Raw genomic sequence first — 5793 nt, forward strand, 5'->3', positions numbered from 1 at the left:
CACGAACCCGTGTCCCCTGCATCGGCAGGCGGACTCTCAAGCACTGCGCCACCAGGGAAGCCCAAAATGTTTGGAATTTAAAAAGACTGATAGGGACCTCCCTGGTGGCGCAGTGGTTAAGAATCCACCTGCCAATGCCGGGGACACGGGTTCGAGCACTGGTCCGGGAAGATCCCACATGCTGCAGAGCAACTAAGCCAGTGTGCCACAGCTACAGAGCCTGTGCTCTAGAGCCCACGAGCCACAACTACTGAGCCCACGCGCCACAACTACTGAAGCCCGCGTGCCTAGAGCCTGTGCTCCGCAACAAGAGAAGCCACCACAAAGAGAAGCCCGCACACAGCAATGAAGAGGAGGCCCCGCTCCCCGACTTGCTGCAGCTAGAGAAATCTCCCACGCAGCAACTTAGATCCGACGCAGCCAAATAAATAAATTAATGATAAATTTTTAAAAGAAGACTGATAATATCAAATGCTGGTGAGGATATGGAATAATTAGAACTCTCGTGTACTGCTGGAGACAGTCTGATTGGCACACCCACTTTGAAAAAACTTTGGCATTATCTACCAAAGTTAAAGATATTCATAACTTATGACCCCTATATATTCCCCAAAGAAACGCACGTTCGTGGTTTTATGCGCTAAGTTTGAAGCGCATAATATATATGTATATTTATAGCAATAGTGCCAGGAACAGGATTGTATCCAGTTTTTAGCTACTATAAATAAACATTCATGAACATGCGTTTCTTATTTTGTTATGCTTGTGGATTCTGTGGGTCAGAAGGTCAGAAAGGGCCTGGAGGGGATTGCTTGTCTCAGCTCTGCAATGTCTGTGACTTCTGTGGGAGACTCAAAGGCTGTGGCTCAGTGGTGAGGGGCTGAAATCATCTAAAGCCTTCTTCCTCATACAGCTGTACCACCAGGGAATTCCCAAAATATCATGGAAGACACAAATACATGCATGCTTCTGGATTTTTTTTTTTTTTAGCTGCGCCACACGGCTTGCAGGATCTCAGTTTCCCGACCAGGGATTGAACCCCGGCTACAGTAGTGAAAGCCCAGAATCCTAACTACTAGGCCACCAGGGAACAGAATATGTGTATATATTTTGGCTGCGGGCTTGTGGGATCTCAGTTCCCCGACCAGGGTTTGAACCCAGGCAACAGCAGTGAGAGCCCAGATTCCTAACCACTAGGCAACAACTGGCTGTTGATGCCAGCTGTTGGCCAGGAACTAAGCTGGGGCAGTTGACCAGCACACCTGAATGCAGCCGCTCCATGGTGTAGCTTGGGCTTTCACCCAGCTTGGTGGCAAGTGCAAGCATCCCCAAAGAACAAGGTGGAAGTGCAAGGCATACTTTATGAAGTGACTTAGAAGTTACCTCTGCTGCACTCTGTTGGTTAAGGCAGAGCAAAGGCCTTCAAGGGGAGGGGACATAGATTCCACCTTTTAATGGGAGGAATGTTGAGGTCACTTTATAAAAACAACATGTGTGTTGAGAGATATTTCTGTGGCCATCTTTGGAAAACACAATCTGCCACAAGCCAACTATCCATCAACAGGAGAATGGATAAACCTAGCGTGGTATAGTCATTATTATGGAATACTATACAACAATGAAGATGACAAACAACAGCTATATGTAATAATGTGGATGAATTTCACGAACATAATGCTGAGCAAAAGAAACCACATGAAGGGATACATATTGTTTAATTTCAGTTATAAATTTTAAAAAACACAAGCAAAATTATAGTGTTTTAAGATACAGGCTTAGGAAGAGCAGCAATTAAAAGGGCAGTTTCTGGCAATGCTGGCCATTCATCTTCTTGACTTAGGTAGTAATTACATTAGTGTTCACTTTGTGATAAATCATTAAGGTGTACATTTTTGTTTGGAGCACTTTCTTGTGTCTTATATTTCACAAGAAAAAGGGTAAGAAATTAATCTTCTGGCACTGAAAACTAAGTTTATTTGAAAAAGAATTCACTCTGAACTTTAGAAATGATACCCAGCAAACCAACAGAACATTAAACTCTGTCTCCATCTCTAAAAATTCTGTTGGGTTCTTTTTAAGTTATAAATGTCTTCTTACCTTGTTAAAATCAATATGCAAAACTATTTCGTGTCATGGTTTTTACATTGCACTATAAAGATAGTTTACATACGTGTCATTTTTTAAAGCTACCTAGTATTTTATTGTTTACATATCATAAGTTTTCTTAGCTATTTTCATATCTTTGGGGCTATGAGTAACTTCAAATTCTCTAGATCATCATCGTTATCACTCACCTTATTAAGAACTCCCTAGATCATAGGCACTGTAAATAGAACTTTTCATTCATCATCTCACAGCAACCTAATGAGACAGGCACGACTTTTATTCCCATTTTTACTGCCGAGGAAACTGAGACTTAGGAGGTTGTGTAACTTGTAAGTTTCACAAAGTATAGGTTCCACAAACAATTCATACCTTGGCAAACACATTCCAGAGCACTTCCTCTCAACCCCTTTGACTTAATACTTGCTTTGGACTCCTCCCATTCTGCCCCAGGACATTTTTTCCCTTGAGATTTCCGGAAGTGGAATTGCCAGGTCAGAAGACGGAAACAATTTTAGAATATTCCAGATTGTTCTCTATACACCCTGAACCAAAGTACACCGATATCAGGAGGGTTTAATAAAGGGTCAGGATCATGTCAAGTTTATGGATTCCAATTTTAGAGTCTCCCTGTATGACTTCCCTCACCAAAATGGTAGGGGCTAGGGAATGCCTAAATATTATTCTCTATACTTGACCTACTTAGAATATCTTACAGGGTCTTGTTTTCCCTTTCTTAACTGTTTTGGTTGACTATCTGTACCTGGGAGGAAGTAATTAGGTATTTCCCCTTAGTGGTTGTTGTTGTTGTTGTTTTTTTGGCTGCCCTGCGTGGCTTGAAGGATCTTAGTTCCCCGACCAGGGATTGAACCTGGGCCCTCGGCAGTGACAGCGCCGAGCCCTAACCACTGGACCACAGAAAATTCCCAAGAAATAGGTATTGTGACCCCCTTTTTTAGAGCAGATTTTTTTCTTTATAATGATTCCTTTTTTCCACCACAGAACCTTTCACTGAGTTACTATCCAATAGTATTCCTTTAAGTTTTCTGTGACCTTTTAATAAGAAAAAGCCACATTTCTTCATCTCATAAAACTCTACTGCAAACATTGCCATCATATTACTTGTTGCTCTTTAGATAAAGAGTCATGTAATGACAACCTTCTAGAATTCAATGTCAAGGGAAAAGTTTGTTTTTTCCCATAAAATAATATCCTTCCTTTGATCACACAGTGATAATTATATAACCTAATGTGTCTTTTTTGTATTTGCCTTGGTTGCAAGTACCTCTAATCCAAATTTAAAGTTCAGCCATCATAATGATCCCATCCTGAGTTTCTGATATTAAAATGTAAGCTTCCCCCAAAATAAATTAGTTAATTAAAAAAATAAAATATAAGCTTCCAGGAGGCTGAGATGTTGTCCATCTTGTTCCTATTGCAGGCACAGAACTCCAGGCAGAGGGAAATATCTCAAAAGCTTTATACATATTGGGAAGGAGACTCTTTTTTTGTTTTATGGCCATGCCACACTGTTTGTGGGATCTCAGTTCCCCCACCAGGGATTGAACCTGGGCCACGGCAGTGAAAGCACTGAATCCTAACCACTAGGGCATGAGGGAACTCCAGAGACTTTATGTATATATGGAATCTAAAAAAAAAAAAAGTGGTTCTAATGAACCTAGGGGCAGGACAGGAATAAAGACACAGACATAGAGAATGGACTTGAGGACACGGGGAGGGGGAAGAGTAAGCTGGGACGAAGTGAGAGAGTGGCATGGACATATATACACTACCACATGTAAAATAGGTAGCTAGTGGGAAGCAGCTGCATAGCAGAGGGAGATCAGCTCTGTGCTCTGTGACCACCTAGAGGAGTGGGATAGGGAGGGTGAGAGGGAGATGCAAGAGGGAGGAGATATGGGGATATATGTATATGTATAGCTGATTCACTTTGTTATACAGCAGAAACTAACACATCATTGTAAAGCAATTATATTCCAATAAAGATGTTAAAAAAATAAAAATAAAAACCAACCTAGGGCTTCCTTGGTGGCACAGTGGTTAAGAATCTACCTGCCAATGCAAGGGACATGGGTTTGAGCCCTGGCCAGGGAAGATCCCACACACTGCAGAGCAACTAAGCCCACGAGCCACAACTACTGAGCCCACGTGCCACAACTGCGTGCCTAGAGCCCGCGCTCCAGAACAAGAGGAGCCACGACAATGAGAAGCCCGTGCACCGCAACAAAGAGTAGCCCCTGCTCACCGCAACTAGAGAAAGCCCGCGTGCAGCAATGAAGACCTGATGCAGCCCAAAATAAATAAATAAATAAATAAATTAAAAATAAAACAACATAGAATATTCTGGTATCAGATATGACAGCAAGATTTAAGTTTGATCACCTAGACTGGTGATTAAATACAACAGTCACTAGCCTCAGGTGGCTACTTAAACTTAATTTAAATTAATTTAAATTAAATAACATTAAAAATTCAGTTCCTCAGTTGCACTAGCCACATTTCAAATGCTCATTAACCACATGTGGCTATTGCCTACTGTGTTGGACAGAGCATATATAGAATGTTTCCATCGCTGCAGAAAGTTCTTTTGGACAGGGCTGATCTAGACAACTTGGGTTTATGATGCTTTTCTTTTATTATTTTTAAAAATATTATTTATTTATTTATTTATTTTGGCTGTGCCGGGTCTTAGTTGCGGCACGTGGGATCTTCGTTGTGGCATGCATGCCAGATCTAGTTCCCCAACCAGGGATCGAACCCGGGTCCCCTGCATTGGGAGGACAGAGTTACCCACTGGACTACCAGGGAAGTCCCATATGAGGCTTTTCTTCTAGATGAGCATAGTACAGTAAAACATTGTATTAACTCAGACTGTCATAGCAAGATAACAGACAGGATGACTCGAGAAACAGAAACCTATTTTCTCACAGTTCTAGAGGCTAGAAGTCCAAGATCAAGGTGCCAGGGTTGATTTCTGGCGAGACCTCTCTTTCTGGCTTGCAGACAACCACCTTCTTGCTGTGTCTTCACGTGGCCTTTCCTCTGTACACTTGCAGGCGGGGAGGGGGGGGGGAGGGAGAGACGGAGAGAGAGCTGGCTCCTCTTCCTTTTCTTATGAGGGTACCAATCCTATTGGGTTAGGAAACCACTCTTTTAACCTTAATTACCTCCATAAAGGCCCTATCTCCAAATACAGTCACATTGGGGGTTTGGGCTTCAACTTATGAATTTTGGGGAACACAGTTCTGTCTGTAACAAAGTTTAAAAAGAAGGAGAAGGAAGAAGAGGAGGTGAAGGAGGAGGAAGAGGAAGTCAGAGCCGGATGGCGAGGGCCTCCTGTGCTACGCTAAGCAGCTGAAACTCTGTCTGAAGCAGAAGGGGAGCCACTATAATGGTAAGGAGGGAGTCTGTGTGATTGAAATGTGCATCTCAGAAAGAACAGCAAGTTGACAGTAAGGAGGGTGGGTTGAAGTTGGAGAGGGGCTTGGAAGAATGGAAGCAGGGGGCTTCCCTGGTGGCGCAGTGGTTGAGAGTCCGCCTGCCCATGCAGGGGACACGGGTTCGTGCCCCGGTCCAGGAAGATCCCACATGCCACGGAGCAACTAAGCCCGTGAGCCATGGCCGCTGAGCCTGTGCGTCCGGAGCCTGTGCTCCGCAACGGTAGAGGCC

This window comes from Lipotes vexillifer, unplaced genomic scaffold (genome assembly GCF_000442215.2).
Source record: "Lipotes vexillifer unplaced genomic scaffold, Lipotes_vexillifer_v1.1 scaffold156, whole genome shotgun sequence".
Classification (NCBI taxonomy): domain Eukaryota; kingdom Metazoa; phylum Chordata; class Mammalia; order Artiodactyla; family Lipotidae; genus Lipotes; species Lipotes vexillifer.